The following is a 21000-nucleotide window of genomic DNA, read 5'->3' as shown; positions in this document are numbered from 1 at the left end:
GTGTCTGGTTAGACTGCAAACTCTCCTTCCAGACTCATGTTAAGCATCTCCAGTCCAAAATTAAATCTAGAATTGGCTTCCTATTTCGCAACCAAGCATCCTTCACTCATGCTGCCAAACATACCCTCGTAAAACTGACCATCCTACCGATCCTTGACTTTGGCGATGTCATTTACAAAATAGCTCCCAACACTCTACTCAACAAATTGGATGCAGTCCATCACAGTGCCATCCGTTTTGTCACCAAAGCCCCATACACTACCCACCACTGCAACATGTACACTCTCGTTGGCTGGCCCTCGCTTCATACTTGTCGCCAAACCCACTGGCTTCAGGTCATCTACAAGTCTCTGATAGGTAAGGCCCCGCCTTATCTCAGCTCACTGGTCACCATAGCAGAACCCACCCGTAGCACGCGCTCCAACAGGTATCTCTCTAGTCACCCCCAAAGCTAATTCTTCCTTTGGCCGCATTTCCTTCCAGTTCTCTGCTGCCAATGACTGGAATAAATTGCAAAAATCACTGAAGCTGGAGACTCTTACCTCCCTCACCAGCTTTAAGCACTAGCTGTCTTAGCAGCTCACAGATCACTGCACCTTTACATAGCCCATCTGTAAATAGCCCATTCAACTACCTCATCCCCATACTGTATTTATTTATTTATTTTGCTCCTTTGCACCCCTGTATCTCTACTTGCACATTCATATTCTGCACATCCATCACTCCAGTGTTTAATTGCTATATTGTAATTACTTCGCCACCATGGCCAATTTATTGCCTTACCTCCCTTTTCTTACCTCATGTGCACACACTGTATATAGATTTTCTTCAACTGTATTATTGACTGTATGTTTTGTTTATTCCATGTGTAACTCTGTGTTGTTGTATGTGTCAAACTGCTTTGCATTAATCTTGGCCAGGTCGCAGTTGTAAATGAGAACTTGTTCTCAACTTGCCTACCTGGTTAAATAAAAGGTGAAATATATATATTTTTTAAAGTCGATCAATGGAAACAGGATGCACCTGAGCTCATAGAAAAGGGTCTGAATTCTTATATAAATAGGTTACTTCTGATTTATATTTTTTTTATACATTTGCACAATTTTATATATTTTTTTACTGTCATTATGCCATTATGGAGTATTGTGTGTAGATTGAGGAGGTAAAATATTTATTTAATACATTTTAGAATAACGCTGTAACGTAACAAAATGTGTAAATACTGAAAACTTTCTACATGCACTGTACCTAACCAGACAGAACACAACAACCTACCAATACTTAAATAGAAAACCAGCAGGCTAAAACTAGTATATACCTAACCAGCAACCTGCCAATACTTTAGTGTACATACTAAACAGCAGGATACACCTAGCCTACTGCATATACAGAAACATAAGTCATGGCCAAAAGTATTGAGAATGACACAAATATTACTTTTCACAAAGTCTGCTGCCTCAGTTTGTATGATGGCAATTTGCATATACTCAAGAATGTTATGAAGAGTGATCAGATGAATTGCAATTAAATTGCCATGCAAATGAACTGAATCCCCCAAAAACATTTCCACTGCATTTCAGCCCCGCCACAAAAGGACCAGCTGACATCATGTCAGTGATTCTCTCGTTAACACAGGTGTGAGTGTTGACGAGGACAAGGCTGGAGATCACTCTGTCATGCTGATTGAGTTTGAATAACAGACTGGAAGCTTCAAAAGGAGGGTGGTGCTTGGAATCATTGTTCTTCCTCTGTCAACCATGGTTACCTGCAAGGAAGCACGTGCCATCATCATTGCTTTGTACAAAAAGGGCTTCACAGGCAAGGATATTGCTGCCAGTAAGATTGCACCTAAATCAACAATTTATCAGATCATCAAAAACTTCAAGGAGAGCGGTTCATTTGTTGTGAAGGCGGCTTCAGGGTGCCCAAGAAAGTCCAGCAAGCGCCAGGACCGTCTCCTAAAGTTGATTCAGCTGCGGGATCGGGGCACCACCAGTAGAGAGCTTGCTCAGGAATGGCAGCAGGTAGGTGTGAGTGCATCTGCATGCAAAGTGAGGCAAAGACATTTGGAGGATGGCCTGGTGTCAAGAAGGGCTGCAAACAAGCCACTTCTCACCAGGAAAAACATAAGGGATCGACTGATATTCAGCAAAAGGTACAGGGATTGGACTGCTGAGGACTGGGGTAAAGTCATTTTCTCTGATGAATCCCCTTTCCGATTGTTTCGGGCATCCGGAAAAAACTAAAGGTGAGCACTACCATTAGTCCTGTGTCATGCCAACAGTAAAGCATTCTGAGACCATTCATGTGTTGGGTTGCTTCTCAGCCAAGAGAGTGGGCTGACTCACAATTTTGCCTAAGAACACAGCCATGAATAAAGAATGGTACCAACACATCCACCGAGAGCAACTTCTCCCAACCATCCAGGAACAGTTTGGTGACGAACAATGCCCTTTCCAGCATGATGGAGCACCTTAACATAAGGCAAAAGTGGCTCGGGGAACAAAACATAGATCTTTTGGGTCCATGGCCAGGAAACTCCCCAGACCTTAATCCCATAGAGAACTTGTGGTCAATCCTCAAGAGGCGGGTGGACAAACAAAAACTCACAAGTTCTGACAAACTCCAAGCATTGATTATGCAAGAATGGGCTGCCATCAGTCAGGACGTGGCCCAGAAGTTAATTGACAGCATGCCAGGGCGGATTACAGAGGTCTTGAATAAAGAAGGGTCAACACTACAAATATTGACTCTTTGCATCAACTTCATGTAATTGTCAATAAAAGCCTTTGACACTTATGAAATGCTTGTAATTATACTTCAGTATTCCATAGTAACATCTGACAACAATATCTAAAGAAGCAGCAGACTTCTTGAAAATGTATATTTGTGTCATTCTCAAAACTTTCAGCTACGACTGTACTACTCCCTAGTATACAGCATGGGTCTTCAACCTTTTCTTGCCCAAGGACCCCCTCCCAGGCAAACCGGAGACCCAGGGACCCCCTCCCAGGCAAACCGGAGACCCAGGGACCCCCTCCCAGGCAAACCGGAGACCCAGGGGCCCCCTCCCAGGCAAACCGGAGACCCAGGGACCCCCCCCCAGGCAAACCGGAGTCCCAGGGACCCCCATCAAAAGTGACCAAAAACATTTGTTTTCCTACTGTATATGTCTTGTCCTATCATCAGGTGAATGATTTAGATTTTTTATTTCACCTTTATTTAACCAGGTAGGCTAGTTGAGAACAAGTTCTCATTTGCAACTGCGACCTGGCCAAGATAAAGCAAAGCAGTTTGAGACATACAACAACACAAAGTTACACGTAAATAAACGTACAGTCAATAACACAATAGAAAAATCTATGTACAGTGTGTGCAAATGTAGAAATGCCATTATTGTAGAAGGATTTCTGCATAAATTGGTCATGACATTTGATCTGATCTTCATCTACAGTTGAATTCGGAACTTAACATACACTAAGGTTGGAGTTATTAAAACTAGTTTTTCAACCACTCCACAAATTTCTTGTTAACAAACCATAGTTTTGGCAAGTCAGTTAGGACATCTACTTTGTGCATGACACAAGTAATTTTTCCAATAATTGTTTACAGACAGATTATTTCACTTATATCACAATTCCAGTGGGTCAGAAGTTTACATGCACTAATTTGACTGTGCCATTAAACAACTTGGAAAATTCCCAAAAATGTCATGACTTTAGAAGCTTCTGATAGGCTATAGACCTCCAAAAAAAAATGTAGACCTCCACAACTCTGGTTCATCGTTGGGAGCAATTTCCAAATGCCTGAAGGTGCCATCTTCATCTGTACAAACAATACAATACAAGTATAAACACCATGGGACCATGCAGCCATCATACCGCTCAGGAAGGAGACGCGTTCTCTCCTAGAGATGAATGTACTTTGGTGTGAAAAGTGCAAATCAATCCCAGAACAACAGCAAAGGACCTTGTGAAGATGCTGGAGGAAACAGGTACAAAAGTGTCTATATCCACAGTAAAACGAGTCCTATATTGACATAACCTGAAAGGCCACTCAGCAAGGAAGAAGCCACTGCTCCAAAACCGCCATAAAAAAGCCAGACTACGGTTTGCAACTGCACATGGGGATAAAGATCATAATTTTTGGAGAAATGTCCTTTGGTCTGATGAAACAAAAATAGAACTGTTTGGCCATAATGACCATCGTCATGTTTGGAGGAAAAAGGGGGAGGCTTGCAAGCCGAAGAACAACATCTCAACTGTGAAGCACGGGGGTGGCAGCATCATGTTGTGGGGGTGCTTTGCTGCTGGAGGGACTGGTGCACTTCACAAAATAGATGGCATCGTGAGGATGGAAACTTATCTGGATATATTGAAGCAACGTCTCAAGACATCAATTAGGGAGTTACAGCTTGGTCACAAATTGGTCTTCCAAATGGACAATGACCCCAAGCATACTTCCAAAGTTGTGGCAAAATTGCTTACGGACATCAAACTCAAGGTATTGGAATGGCCATCACAAAGCCCTGACCTCAATCCTATAGAAAATGTGTGGGCAGAACTGAAAAAGCGTGTGTGAGCAAGGAGGTCTACAAACCTGACTCAGTTACACCAGCTCTGTCAGGAGGAAAAGTATGTGAACCCTTGCATTTAATAACTGGTTGACGCTTTTTTGGCAGCAATAAACTCGTTTTCTGTAGTTGCGGATCAGACCTGCACGGCCAGGAGGAATTTTGGACCATTCATCTTTACAAAACTGTTTCAGTTCAGTAATATTCTTAGGATGTCTGGGGTGAACCACACTCGAGGTCATGCCACAGCACTTTAAATCAGGTTTAGGTCAGGACTCTAACTGGGCCACTCCAGAAGGCGTATTTTCTTCTGTTGAACCCATTCTTTGTTGATTTACTTCTGTGTTTTGGGTTGTAGTCCAGTTGCATTACCCAACTTATTTTGAGCTTCAATTGGCAGCCAGATAGCCTTACATTCTCCTGCAAAATGTCTTGATAAAGTTGGGAATTCATTTTCTGTCGATGATAGCAAGCTCTCCAGGCCCTGAGGCAGCAAAGCAGCCCCAAACCATGACGCTCCCTACACCATACTTTACAGTTGGATGAGGTTTTGATGTTGGTGTGCTGTGCCTTTTTTTCTCTCCACACATAGTGTTGTCTGTTCCTTCTGTCATGACGTTGTCCTCTTTGGGTACAGCGACCACCCCTCCCTCTGTACCGGCCTTTTCTATGCACCAGCCCCTACCCCCCTGTCTCCTACACCCAGGCTGCTGTGTTCAGAGAGAGGTCATAAATTCCTGGAGGAGATTATCTCCTAATGGCCACAGAATATAGAGAGAGTGAAGTTTCATAGAGAACAAAGGAATTTCTTCTACCTCACAGAACTTGAGGTCCGAACAACATTTTTGTTCTGGAGAAGGTATAAAAGATCGATGAAGTATCCAGCTACGAACTGGTCTGTTTGGTACAATTTTGTGAAACTCATGGGAGACAATACGGCCACATTACCATAACGCTGTTTATATAATAGCCTCAGATATGAGGTTTACATCTAATTGTTGTATAAGATGAATGAGTGAGGATGATACTGTTTGTAAAATTGTGTAATGTGATTTTGGACTGTTTAACAAAGGAAACTCCAATTCCCTTTTGAGTTGAACTAAATCAGAGGACCGCCCATGAGCCCAGTTAGGGTCGGGCATCCTGGGACAGGCCCTTTTCTGCAATTCCGAATAAAACCCCCACCTTGAGAATTTTTCAACAGACCATGTTGCTCTCAATTACGAGAGGACAAAAGGTTGCAGACCAGACTGCTGAATCTTTTAACCATCCCATGTGGTTAAACTCTTAAGACTATCGATACCGACAGAATAAGAACAAGTCTTTGATATTAATTACTAGTCTGCAGCTAGGAATTCGGTATCATTGAATGCGAAGACCGACAACCGCCGAAACATCTATCCATAACGACATTAATGAATGTCACTCTGAACTATCCATTCTAACCACGACAGAGAGGGCAGACAAATTCTCCAACAGAAGCAAACTTTCAACAGAGACCCCAAAAACACACTGAGCGTAAATATATATATTGATTGCAATTGTTCCCGAATGAGTGAGCGTTCATGTGCAAAGGATTAGCATTTCCATTGTTATAATTATCAACTGTGTGTTGTCTTATCTCAGTCGACCCCACTTCCCTTTAGTACAACAAGCCACCATGTTGGTTTAGCCCACTAGGGCACATTCCCCTATCATTTCTTGTAACCATATTTACTTTGTTTGTTTGTGTGTGCACTTCTGTGATTGTTTAGTTAGTTAATAAATCAATTATTTAAGAAAATTGATGCATGGATGACTCATAGTGAAGACTGGGTTTGTGCAGATAACCAACAATTTACGACTAATGTGAGGTAAAGAAGAATTCATTAATCAGAAGACTATTGATCAGATATGAAAATATCTGAAAAGTTATATTAGGAAAATTATAACTTTGTCATCTGAATATTTTCCTTGGTGCCCTGACTTCCTAGTTAATTACAGTTACATGATTAATTAGTTAATCACGAAATGCTAATTACAGAGAATCTTTGATAAAAACTAAAAGTCTTAATTTAATGATAGTAAAGACACGACACTTCCAAACAACTCAACTTCAGTTTAATCCACATAATATTTTGCTAGATGTGCTGTGGAACATCCAGGTGCTCTTTTGTGAACTTCAGACATGCAGCAATGTTTTTTTTAGAATGCAGTGGCTTCATCAGTGATGTCTTCCCATGAACACCATTCTTGTTTAGTGTTTGACATATCGTAGACTCGTCAACAGAGATGTTACCATGTTTCATAGATTTCTGTACGTTTTTAGCTGACACTCTGGGATTCTTCTTAACCTCATTGAGTATTCTGCACTGAGCTCTTACAGTCATCTTTGCAGGACGGACACTCCTAGGGAGAGGAGCAACAGTGCTGAACTTTCTCCATTTATAGACAATTTGTCTTACCGTGGACTGACGAACATCAAGGTAGAGATACTTTTGTAACCCTTTCTAGCTTTTTGCAAGTCAACAATTCTTAATCTTAGGTCTTCTGAGATCTCTTTTGTCTGAAGCATGGTTCACATTAGGCAATGCTTCTTGTGAATAGCAAGCTCAAATTTTGTGAGCGTTTTTGTTTGGCAGGGCTTCTCTAACCAACACCTCCAATCTCATCTCATTGATTGGCCTCCAGGTTAGCTGACTCCTGATTAGCTTTTGGAAAAGTCATTAGCCTCGGGGTTCACATACTTTTGCCAACATACACTGTGAATGTTTAAATTATGTATTCAATATAGACAAGAAAAATACAATTTGTGTGTTATTAGTTTAAGCACACTATGTTTGTCTATTGTTGTAAGATGAAGATCAGATCAAATTTTATGACACATTTTTGCAGAAATCCAGGTAATTCCAAAGGGTTCACATACTTTTTCTTGCCACTGTACATAGCAAATCAGACAACAATCAGACCAGCAGTCTAGTGTTGTACTGTCAACATGGGTCAGATCATTCAAGGGGATGTGGGGAAGGACATTTCTCCTCCCTTCTGTCTCCCTCTCCCTCTTTTCCTATAAACTCACCTCATTTGATTGGCTGATGATTTTAACTGATTTACATATGCTGGGGATAATTACTAGCTTTCTATTTAGAGCTTGGCAACACACAGGCTATAATTTAACACTCAGACATCTTGACGGAATAAAAAAAAGTGATGTGGGGGGTTGGGAGAGTTTCCTGAAATCCAACTCTTTTTCTCTTCCAACACACCGCACAGGGAAAGGAGCCAAGACAAACATTCATTCCCTGTTTGAGTTTCAATTATTCTAAGAATCAGATCTGGGTCTGGGGCCAAGGACTGAATCTGTTGATGAACTCTCAGCTCTCATCTCCGGAAGAAAACACATTTATTGGCTTTAAACGAACTTGAATGTTGAACAAAAAAATAAATGTGTGGTTGGATGTGCCAAGGCCAATGCAGGCAATATATTTCAATGTGTTACAGCCAAGCATACACTTACTTTCAGAACCAAGACAGGTGCAATTATACAGCACAATGCATGCAAGGGGTAATCTATCATCGCAAGTGCCTTTTAACTGATCATCTCAGACTATTCAGAACGGCATGAAGCACAGAATAGACAGACAGTAATTTAGTCCAGGTGTCCCTTTCCTTCCGTCATATCAAATCAGACTGAATAAAACAAAGACAACTGTTTTATTATCTTTCTGCTTCTCATAACAGAGAGGACAGAAAACAGTGACTGGACCTTTGTCTGTCAAAGCCATTCTTTGACAGAAGTTTTTCTTATACTCGGTATGAGTTGCATTATGTGATGGGCAAAAATATGGACTTGACTTAAACCCTTTTACTTTGTGAGGAAGAAGCAAGAAGAAAGTAGTGATAAGTAAACACACTAGAAGACAGACTAGCAGCAGCATATTTCTTCTTACTCAGGCAGGCAGGATGTCCAGGAGCCTCCCAGGGCCTGGAACAAGGGTGGATCAGTAGGGGGGAACATAACATCTCCTGCCTGGGCTGTTAGGCCGACAGCAGGTGTCATGACTCTCTCTCCTTGGCGAGGATCAAAAGGACCCATCAGCTAGCCAAATGTTTGAGGATGACCAGACCCCCCCCCCTCTCTCTCCCACAGGAGAGGAGAGGGGGAGTTTAGCCTGTTTTATAAATAAATACCTTGGAGAAACTCTCCCCCACTCTGCAGAAATGGAAGGCTGAAAATCCTTTGTTATAGAGAAACTTTGCCGTCAAAACTCCAACATCCAAAAGTGGATAATGAAACAATATTTCTAACATAAAGAATATCTGAAATGGTCAGTGGGGATTTAAGGAGAAGTCTATCGTTAATTCTGTGAATAACACTAGTATCTTTTATCAATGTTTATTATGAGTATTTCTGCAAAATCACCGGATGTTTTGGAATCAAAACATTACTGCACGTAACGCGCCAATTTAAACTGAGATTTTTGGATATAAATATGCACATTATCGAACAAAACATACATGTATTGTGTAACATGATGTCCTATGAGTGTCATCTGATGAAGATCATCAAAGGTTAGTGATTCATTTTATCTATATTTCTGCTTTTTGTGACTTCTATCATTGGCTGGAAAAATGGCTGTGTTTTTTTTACTTGGCGGTGATCTAACAAAATCATATGTTGTGCTTTAGCTGTAAAGCATTTTTAAATCAGACATGATGGGTAGATTAACAAGAGGTTTATCTTTCATTTGTTGTATTGGACTTGTTAATTTCTTATGGCTGGGGGGCAGTATTGAATCGCTTGGATGAATAAGTTGTCCAAAGTAAACGGCCTGCTCCTCAGTCTCAGTTGCTAATATATGCAAATTATTATTAGTATTGGATAGAGAACACTCTAAAGTTTCCAAAACGGTCAAAATATTGTCGGTGAGTATAACAGAACTGATATTGCAGGCGAAACCCTGAGGAAAAGTGGCTTCTATTTTGAAAACTCTATGTTCCATAGCCTGCCTTTGCTCCATTTTTAAAGGGATATCAACCAGATTCCTTTTCCTAGCGCTTCTTCAAGGTGTCAACAATCTTTAGACATAGTTTCAGGCTTTTTTTAAAAAAATGAGCGAGAAAGATAACAGTGCGTCAGTGTATGGCTGGGTGCCAGCAGCGTTTTGTATGGGCAACAGAGTTTGGGCAGCCATTGCCTTTCCCTCTCTGACCTGTTAGATCTCTAGGGGCGCTATTTCATTTTTGGATAAAAAACGTTCCCGTTTTAAGCGCGATATTTTGTCACGAAAAGATGCTCGACTATGCATTCTTGACAGTTTTGGAAAGAAAACACTCTGAAGTTTCAGAATCTGCAAAGATTTTGTCTGTAAGTGCCCCAGAACTCATTCTACAGGCGAAACCAAGATGATGCATCAACCAGGAATTAGCAGAATTTCTGAAGCTCTGTTTTCCATTGTCTCCTTATATGGCTGTGATTGCGCAAGGAATGAGCCTACACTTTCTGTCGTTCGCCCAAGGTCTTAGCAGCATTGTGACGTATTTGTAGGCATATCATTGGAAGATTGACCATAAGAGACTACATTTTCCAAGTGTCCGCCTGGTGTCCTGCGTGGAATTCGGTGCGCAATTGCCAGCTGCTTGTACTTTACCATTTGATTCAGGGGAGAAACCATGTGTCCAAGAACGATGTATCAATGAAGAGATATGTGAAAAACACCTTGATGATTGATTCTAAACAACGTTTGCCATGTTTTCAGTCGATATTATGGAGTTAATTTGGAAAAAAGTTCGCGTTTTGAGGACTGAATATTCTGTTTTTTTTTGGTAGCCAAATGTGATGTATAAAACGGAGCTATTTCTAATACACAAAGAATCTTTTTGGAAGAACTGAGCATCTGCTATCTAACTGAGAATATCCTCATTGAAAACATCAGAAGTTCTTCAAAGGTAAATTATTTTATTTGAAGGCTTTTATGTTTTTGTTGAAATGTTGCGTGCTGGATGCTAACGCTAATGCTAACGCTAAATGCTTTGCTAGCTAGCTACTTTTACACAAATTATTGTTTTCCTATGGTTGAGAAGCATATTTTGAAAATCTGAGATGACAGTGTTGTTTACAAAAGGCTAAGCTTGCGAGATGGCATATTTATTTCATTTCATTTGCGATTTTCATGAATAGTTAACGTTGCGTTATGGTAATGAGCTTGAGGCTGTAGTCACGATACCGGATCCGGGTTTGGGAGATCAGAGAGGTTAAAAAGACAGTTGTGGTTGGTATATTATCTATTATATATTTTAAAAACAACCTGAGGATTGATTATAAAAAACGTTTGACATGTTTCTGTGGACATTACGGATACTATTTGGAATTTGTCTGCGTTGTCGTGACCGCTCTTTCCTGTGGATTTCTGAACATAACGCGCTAAACAAACTGAGGTATTTTGGATATAAAAATAATCTTTATGTAACAAAAGGAACATTTATTGTGTAACTGTGAGTCTCGTGAGTGAAAACATCCGAAGATCATCAAAGGTAAACGATTAATTTGATTGCTTTTCTGATTTTCTTGACCAAACTACTTGATGCTAGGTGTACATAATGTTTTGTCGAGCGATCGATAAACTTACACAAACGCTTGGATTGCTTTCGCTGTAAAGTATATTTTCATATCTGACACGACAGGTGGATTAACAAAAGGCTAAGCTGTGTTTTGCTATATTGCACTTGTGATTTCATGAATATAAATATTTGTAGTAATATTATTTGAATGTGGCGCTATGCAATTCAGCGGTTGTTGATGAAAATTATCCCGTTAACGGGATTGCAGCCATAAGAAGTTGATGTGGGAAAGTTACATATTTCTAAAGAATATTTTGGAAATTCACGCGCTGCCCTTTCAGCGGAATGTTGTCAAGGGGTTCCGCCAGCGGAACGCCTGCCCTAGAAAGGTTAAAGAACAATCCTGTCAGAAGTGTATTATTTTGTGATATAATTAAGAATGGTATAACTAAATAACTGTATCTCTGAGGGTGTACACATTCTGGTTGTCAGGTTTGCATCTAAATGTTGAATGAAATATATGATGAAGTATGACAATATTTAAAAAAAAAAAAATAGAAATGTGATTTTAGCCTTCTAAATGAGATAATGGCTGTTCATATAAACCTGGGCCCAGTCAGTAACCACGCCCACGTGAGCACAGACATTGTGTCGGCGTGTTGGAATGCCCCTAAGACCAGAGTGCTTAAATGGACTTGCTAACGAAATTTACATCAGATCAAAACATGCCGGGTTGCTGTCGCAATGTAAAGTGGTCTTAGCTGTACTCTGAATAATCAACCATTGAGACCAGAGAATGTGAGGATGTGGTCCACATGTTGAAATGGTTAAAACTACAAGACCAGAAAATGGTAAGACCCTCTGAAACTCTCAACGAGTAAAGAAGGTGAAGACTAGACCAAATATTCACAGTCTGCAGCTGAGTATGTGAAGTAGTCTAGGACAATTGACCAAAGATGTGAGGGAAGAACAGATCCCTCTCACCACTGTGGGGTACACCTGGAGGTATCCATTCTAAGAACACTCCAAGACAAAGAAGCCTGCACCTAAGAAGGACATTGTGACCTCTGGTGGATAACTAGAGACTTACATCGAACTACTCCCCATAGACGGATCGAGTGGTTTCAACAGAGAGACGACAGAGAAAGATATCTACGCGTAAATATATGTTGCATTTCTAATCCGAATGAGCGGTTGTTAGGGTGCTAAATATTCATATTTAGGGTGAGTGTAGTTTCCAAATATATGTACGATAAGTCCACTCTATTTATCTCTCCCAAGCTTTATCTTTCCCCACGCCCCCATCCAATGTGTAACAAGCCGTCATATCGTGTCAGTCCACTAGGGACCTGTTTTCATCGCATTACGTTAGTAATCAATAACCCATACTGTGTGTGTGTTTATGTATTTCTGTGTGATTATTTAGTTAGTTAGTAAATAAATAATTTAGCCAATTTGTGTATCGCTGATTCATCACAGATTTATGAAGTCAACGACATTCAGAATGAGACTGATATGAGGATATAATTAATAGTTGACTGATATTGATGTAAGAGATTTTCAGATACACTCTAAATATTAAGTCGGGAGATAGTAAGTCGCTTAAAAACTTTTCCCATGGTGCCCCAAATTCCTAATGAGTTAATTGTTACATGATTAATTTAATCGAGTAATACTTAAATGTAGAAGGTAATTAATCGAGAAATAGCAGTCATCAGATTAATGATAGTCATGACACAGGTGAGCTGATAGTGGCATGACAGCGTTTAGGACAGGCCCCTGTGGGAGACGGTGTGAGTTTGTCTGTTTCCCTGGGTGGTGGTGACAGTGTGTTTTACCCTCTGAGCGCTGACAAACAGCTTGTGAATGATGCTGCTGGCTGGACCGCACCCTGCTCTGATCACAGACACCTCAGGTTCCTCCAGCAAAGATCTCACGAACCTGAGAGAGAGAAAAGAGAGAGAAAGAGAGGGACAGAGAGAGAAATGCACAGAGATGAGGGAAGTGAGGGTCATTTCAGGGGAACATTGTCAGAAAACATGCACGCAGGTCAAACACATTCTATTGAAAACATTATACATTTACCTTGGGAACAACAAGATGTTGGAAAACTAACTGCACAGTAAAGATCTTCACAGGTTCAACAGACCCGAAATTCTGAGATGCGACCTGGGACCAGAACGGGTCTCAGGTACTGTATGTGCAATTAAAATATATTTACCTACTGGATCTGTCCTCTGTTAATTTACTGTTTGTGTGATGAGAACTGTGCAAACGTGTTATGTGTGTCAGCCAAATGCAACAAAATAAAACACATAGCTTATGTCCAGCTGAAACTGGATCCAGCTGCTCACCTCACGTGCCCCTGCTGCTGAGGAGGAGCATTGGCCTAGGCTACTGTTGATTGCGAAGATGAAGTTATTTTTAATTGAAGTAAAGCAAAGGTTAGAGGAGAAAGGGTATAGTGAAAAGAAGTCAACAAATGGGATGTCCTAGGGGACAAGTTTTAATATTGTAGTGGACAAAGAGGAGAAGAACGTTGACGCAGCCAAACGGACTGTGCGCAACTCGCTATTCAGGTTTGATGCAATTTTCTACCTTTCATTTATTTTGGATTTTTATTTGTTATCAATTGTTTAGCCATTAATAATAATATGTATTATTATTATAGGCATGCTGTAAAATAAATAGCATTAGCCTATTGCTGTCACAATACGGTAGGCAATCACACTTGTTGGTAATAGCTGCATACGCTTAGCCTTCTGTTGAGCCATTTTCATTGGCCAAATTAAGTTCCAGCTGTAATGTTGTGTTTGCCGCAATATAATAAAATTACCAGTAGGCCTACTATGCTAGTAGTGCTCAAACAATGAAAAGGAAACCCCAAAGAGGGCAAGATGCAAATATGTACTTATTTTTTTATTTAGTTTTGTACGGTTACATCCTTTTTCATGATATCCAATTGGTACTTACATTGTCCCATTGCTGCAACTCCTGTATGGCTCGGGAGAATCTTAGGTCGGGAGCCAGTCGTCCTCTGAAACACGACCCTGCCAAGCCACACTGTTTCTTGACACACTGTTCGCTTAACCTCGGAAGCCAGCCGCACCAATGTGTCGGAGGTAATGCCGTACAGCTGGCGACCGAAGTCAGCAGCCCGACACAAGAATTCGCTAGCGATGGGACAAGGAAATCCTGGCCGGCCAAACCCTCCACTAACCCGGACGATGCTGGGCCAATTGTGCGCCGCATCATGGGTCTTGAACCCGGGGCTGTAGTGACACCTCAAGCAGTGCAAAGCAGTGCCTTTGACCGCTGCGCCACTCGGGACCCGGGGCTGTAGTGACACCTCAAGCAGTGCAAAGCAGTGCCTTTGACCGCTGCGCCACTCGGGAGGTCCCACAAATATTAATTTCATGCCAAAATAACCTGTTCGTATTATCCCTATAAACAAGGACTTGACTTACTTTTGATGTTACCCTAATAAAGTTAAGGAACTTTTGTGAAGGTTTGGTGTGGTATGGCTATTATTAGGATTAGCTAAGCCTACCGCAGGCCTATGAAGGCAGCGCACACTGACTCCAACAGTTCAACTTGAGGTGAGGAAGAATGTTTAAGGCCTTCCGGAGTTACTCCTTTAATATAACGCTTATCTTTGAAGACCTCTACTGCACAGTACAGTAAACAAAATGTGAAGAGTGAAGACAACAGCCCTCTCCCCTGACACAGCATCTCCGATACAAGACAGGACAAGCCGTTGGTTGTTAGATAGAGAAAGGACAGTTAGTGGTTGGTGGCTGCATGGTGCTTCAGGCCAGCCCTGGGTGTCCTCTTAATGAGGCTTGCTCTCCTGCCTGACTGGCTCTCTAGCCTGGCTGCCCAGAACCTCAGAGGCCCCTAGAACTAATGAAGACTGGGGTCCTCCCTGACACAACCCCCGTCTGTCTGTATCGCTGTCTCTCTCTTCATGCACCTGAGCCTATAACACTGTATACCAAAACCTTTACACATCTACACACACTGACTCCCTCAAATCACTCACAAACACACGTGGTCCATTCAAAACATGTCCCTTCCCAGTGTTCGCACACGCGTGTGTGTTTGCCTTACCTTTATTACCTTACAAAAAAGTATACGTTGTGGCAAATTTGCTGCAAACTAAATAGTGTGCCACAAAAAAATGTTTGCCATTAGTTATGAATCTGCGGCAACCATTGGCAACAATAATATTTATTGCCACTGGTGGCAAACAGTTTGTAAGTTATTTTTAAATAAATGGATCAGCATTATTTTAATTTAAATACTGTTACTACTATTTACTACTATTTATTTTAATAAATGGATCAGTAGCCACTTTAATCATGTTTACATATCTTAAATACTCATCTCATGTGTATATACTGTATTTTATACTATCTATTGCATCGTGCCTATGCCACGCTCGGTTATCGCTCGTCCATATATTTATTTATATGTACATTAAAACATTAATTTTCCATCCATTTAGATTTGTGTGTAGTAGGTAGTTGTTGTGGAATTGTAAGATTACTTGTTAGATATTACTGCACTGTCGGAACTAGATCACAAGCATTTCGCTACACCTGCGTTAACATCTGCAAACCATCTGTATGTGACCAATACGATTTGATTTGATTTGATTAGGCAAAAGGAATGGCAAATAAGTCTGGCTGCACAACCAATTGGCAAACGTACTGCAAATTTAGAAATCATGTGACTAAATGAAATAAAAAGAAAAGGAAACTACACTATTAAACAAAAGGTAAATGACAATGGACGAGAGTAAAAAGCTTTGGAGCACCTTCAATGACATTTTGGGAAAAAAGGCAAACTCAGCTCCATCTTTCATTGAATCAGATGGCTCATTCATAACAAAAGTGACTGATATTGCCAACTACTTTATTTTTTTTTTCATTGGCAAGATTAGCAAATTTAGGGAAGACATGCCAGCAACAAATGCTGACACTACACATCCAAGTATATCTGACCAAATTATGAAAGACAATCATTTTAATTTTGAACTCCGTAAAGTGAGTGTGGAAGAGATAAAAAAAAAATTGTTGTCTACCAATAATGACAAGTCACCAAAGTCTGACAACTTGGATAGAAAATTACTGAGGATAGTAGCGGACGATATTGCCACTCCTATTTTCTATATCTTCAATTTAAGCCTACTAGAAAGTGTGTGCCCTCAGGCCTGGAGGGAAGAAAAAGTCATTCCGCTACCTAAGAATAGTAAAGCCCCCTTTACTGGCTCAAATAATCAACGAATCAGCTTGTTACCAACCCTTAGTAAAGTTTTAGAAAAAATTGTATTTGACCAGATACGAAAGTATTCACGCCCTTGGCATTTTTCCTATTTTGTTGCCTTACAACCTCTTTTTTTAATCATTTGATTTACACAACATGCCTACCACTTTGAAGATGCTAAATATTTTTCATTGTGAAACAGACAAGAAATAAGACAAAAAAACAGAAAACTTGTATAACTATTCACTCCCGCAAAGTCAATACTTTGTAGAAGAACCTTTTACAGCAATTACAGCTGCAAGTCTCTTGGGGTATGTCTCTATAAGCTCAGCACATCTAGCCACTGGGATTTTTGCCCATTCTTCAAGGCAAAACTGCTCCAGCTCCTTCAAGTTGGATGGGTTCCGCTGGTGTACAGCAAATCTTTAAGTCATACCACAGATTCTCAATTGGATTGAGGTCTGGGCTTTGACTAGGCCATTCCAAGACATTTAAATGTTTCCCCTTAAACCACTTGAGTGTTGCTTTAGCGGTATGCTTATGGTCATTGTCCTGTTTGAAGGTGAACCTCCGTCCCAGTCTCAAATCTCTGGAAGACAAACAGGTTTCCCTCAAGAATTTTCCTGTATTTAGCGCCATCCATCATTCCTTCAATTCTGACCAGTTTCCCAGTCCCTGCCAATGAAAAACATATAGGGGATAGTGTTCTCAGGGTGATGAGAGGTGTTGGGTTAGCCCCAGACATAGCGTTTTCCTTGATGGCCAAAAAGCTCAATTTCAGTCTCATCTGACCAGAGTACCTTCTTCCATATGTTTGGGGAGTCTCCCACATGCCTTTTGGCGAACACCAAACGTGTTTACTTATTTTTTTATTTAATCAATGGCTTTTTTTCTGGCCACACATCCGTAAAGCCCAGCTCTGCGGAGAGTACGGCTTAAAGTGGTCCTATGGACAGATACTCCAATCTCCGCTATGGAGCTTTGCAGCTCCTTCAGGGTTATCTTTGGTCTCTTTGTTGCCTCTTTGATTAATGCCCTCCTTGCCTGGTCTGTGAGTTTTGGTGGGCGGCCCTCTCTTGGCAGGTTTGCTGTGGTGCCATATTCTTTCCATTCTTTAATAATGGATTTAATGGTGCTCAGTGGGATGTTCAAAGTTACAGATATTTTTTTATAACCCAACCCTGATCTGTACTTCTCCACAACGTTGTCCCTGACTTGTTTGGAGAGCTCCTTGGTCTTCATGGTGCCCCTTGCTTAGTGGTGTTGCAGACTCTGGGGCCTTTCAGAACAGGTATATATATACTGATATCATGTGACAGATCATGTGACACAGATTGCACACAGATGGACTTTATTTAACTAATTTTGTGACTTATGAAGATAATTGGTTGCACCAGATCTTATTTAAGGCATAATAGCAAAGGGGGTTAATACATATGCACGTACCACTTTCCCGTTTTACATTTTTTTCATTTAAATTTTGCAAGGCACTGTACAATGCTATTTTACAGTACACAAACTGACAAGACTTTCAGCACCCTTATAGGGAAGTACAATCAACAAGCACAGCACTTAGACAAATGACTGATGATTGACAGAGAAATTGATGATAAAAAGATTGTGGGGGCTGTTTTGTTAGACTTTAGTGTAGCTTTTGACATTATTGTTCACAATCTGTTGGTGGAAAAATGTATATGTTATGGCTTTACACCCCCTGCTACATTGCGGATAAAGAGTTTCCTGTCTAACAGAACACAGAGGGTGTTCTTTAATGGAAGCCTCTCCAATATAATCCAGGTAGAATCAGGAATTCCCCAGGGCAGCTGTATAGGCCCCTTACTTTTTTCAATCTTTAATCTTTAATAACAACATGCCACTGGCTTTAAGTAAAGCCAGTGTGTCTATGTATGCGGATGACTAAACACTATACATGTCAGCTACTACAGAATCTGAAATGACTGCAATACTTAACAAAGAGCTGCAGTTAGTTTCAGAATGGGTGGCAAGGAATACATTTGTCCTAAATATTTCAAAAACTAAAAGCATTGTATTTGGGACAAATCATTCACTAAACCCTAAATCTCAACTAAATCTTCAAATAAATAATGTGGAAATTGAGCAAGTTGAGGTGACTGAACTGCTTGGAGTAACCCTGGATTGTAAACGGTCATGGTCAAAATATATTAATACAACAGTAGCTAAGATGATGAGAAGTCTGTCCATAATTAAGCACTGCTCTACCATTTTAACAGCACGATCAACAAGGCAGGTCCTACAGGCTCTAGTTTTGTCACACCTGGACAACTGTTCAGTCGTGTGGTCATGTGCCACAAAAGAGGAACTTAGGAAAATTGCAATTGGCTCAGAACAGGGCAGCACGGGCCTCCCGGGTGGCGCAGTGGTCTTAGGCACTACATCGCATTGCTAGCTGTGCCACCAGAGACTCTGGGCTCGAGCCCTCGGGAGGTCCATGGGGCGACACACAATTGGCCTAGCGTCGTCCGGGTTAGGCCGGTAGGGATATCCTTGTCTCATCGTGCACTAGCGACTCCTGTGGCGGACCAGGCGCAGTGCACGCTAACTAGGTCGCCAGGTGCACAGTGTTTCCTCCGACATATTGGTGCAGCTGGCTTCCGGGTTGGATGCTACTTGCTAAAAAGATATCTCAATTGGGCTAACCTGAATAGAAATTGATAGGTTTGAAGCAGTTGGATAGATTTACTTAAAATCTACAGGTATTTTTGTATCTCTGCAGAGGTCTCTTGCCATACTGGTTAACATTACATTGTTTCTCTCAGGGCATGCTGTTGTGTCCTACTGTACCTCTCCAGATTCTCTGCGTCTTTGCCCGGTTCTGCCTTCCCGATGCCAAACTTAGACTTCAGAGAGCGGGAGCGGGCAATGACCATCTCCACCGCAATCAGCTGGCTGATCACATCCTGTTGGAGACAAATACAGTCACTGTGCACTGGGGTGGGTGGTAGGGGTTTGGGGTGCAGGATTGGAAAGGCATATCAACTTCAGACAGATCTTTGCCACTCACCTCCAGTTTCTTGTAGTCTGGGCTGGGGTGGCGCAGCAGCTTACCGGCATGAGAGGTGGCCTGTTGGATGGCCTTTCTTGCAGATAGGATGTCCTCTTCGGACTCTGGACAGGATGGAGAGAATGAGAGAATGAGAGAGAGCGAGAGAGTGACTGAAAAAGAGAGAGGAAGATGGACATGGGGAAAGAGGGAGAGAGATATTCAGCAGCTGTCACTCATCCTCCTTTTCCTTTAGGATGGCAGTGTGGAGGATGCAAGGCAGGGGATGGCAGGTCAGGTCTGCTGGCTTCTGTACTGCCAAGTAGTGCAGCACCTAGGGGAGAGGAGGAATATAGAAAACAAACACTCTCTCGCTTACAGCCATTATGATTGCAGAGGTTGTCAGGGCAAGGTACTTGACATTTCAAAAGGCATTGCTATTTTATGTAACTGGTTCATCCGCTTCTTTAGACTTATAGAGGCTGCCTGCCATATAAATGCAACTGACCCATCGCTAAGCGACGCTCCATAATTACGGACAACTAATCGCAGCTCTTGAATGGATAGCAACTGTCATCGAGTCCAACACCTCGGACAAGCTCACGTTTGAAGCACATCAAAGGCATTACAAAAATGAAGAGTTTTCATCCAAAAACAAATTGTTTGAATGGCTAAATAATTGAACAGTGCAACAGGGGTACTTCCTGCTGTGGTTGTTTAAAATGCAGAGCCTATACTTTTGTTATATTGTTTGCTAGCTCTTGACCACCCAACGTTGCTAATGCTAGCTAGCCAGTTAATATAACTAGCTTTTTCAAAATGTTAGCTAGCTAGCAAGCAATTTTGTCATGTTATGAATACAACTCTAGTCTGCTGTCGACATCAGAATGCGATTTCAGAGCACTAGTTAGATCCAAAAGTGGTTAGTAACTTTGGCTGCATGCTGACAGTGCATTCAGAGCCCTCCAGTGGCTAGCCACACTTTAACCTTCATTTTACCAGGTTCCCGTGAAGCAATTGTAATGACAATGTCGTGTCTTTGGCTATGCCGGATTAAGTGATATGACATGCTATTCTATAAAATCATTTCTGTGTAATTAATATTACCTGATTGAGCTAATCATGTAAATGTAATTAAATAGAAAGTCGGGGCACCACAAAATAATATTTATAGAGCAGTTATCTTCCAAATAAATTCTTAAAGACCTAGTAATATTTTACATAAATAGCAGTCAATATTAATCGTCACCTTATTATTTCAGTCTCATCTGAAAGGTGTTAATTCTTGGATATCTTTACGAACCCTGGCTAACAAGTTGAATCAGCAATACAAAATTGGGTTTAATTATTTAGTTACTAAATACCTAACTAATCACACAGAATTACATATACACAGAATGAATCATACCTTGATTACAAATGAAGTCATACAGGAAAACGTCCCTAGCGGGCGGAACAGATATGACAAAGAAAAGGGGGCTGGGTTTGAGTGAAAGAGCGGGAAGACTTGAGGAACAAAGGGAGAAGCGATGTCTCCATCGTAAATACAGTATCTTATGCATTCTAAATTACCGCCCATTTGGAAAAGGAAAATGCA

At 41.1% G+C, this 21000-nt stretch overlaps 1 pseudogene; it reads right to left on the bottom strand.

Annotated features, from left to right (window-relative positions):
• Positions 1-12879: 12879 nt before the first annotated feature.
• The window catches only part of LOC110502148 (rab3 GTPase-activating protein catalytic subunit-like), a 47434-nt pseudogene continuing 39313 nt past the window's right edge, over positions 12880-21000 (bottom strand).

This window comes from Oncorhynchus mykiss, chromosome 22 (assembly GCF_057628025.1).
Source record: "Oncorhynchus mykiss isolate SJ-2025 chromosome 22, ASM5762802v1, whole genome shotgun sequence".
In the NCBI taxonomy this organism is placed as follows: Eukaryota; Metazoa; Chordata; class Actinopteri; order Salmoniformes; family Salmonidae; genus Oncorhynchus; species Oncorhynchus mykiss.
Note: the sequence above shows the minus strand (reverse complement) of the source record. Positions and strands in the feature narration are given on the sequence as shown.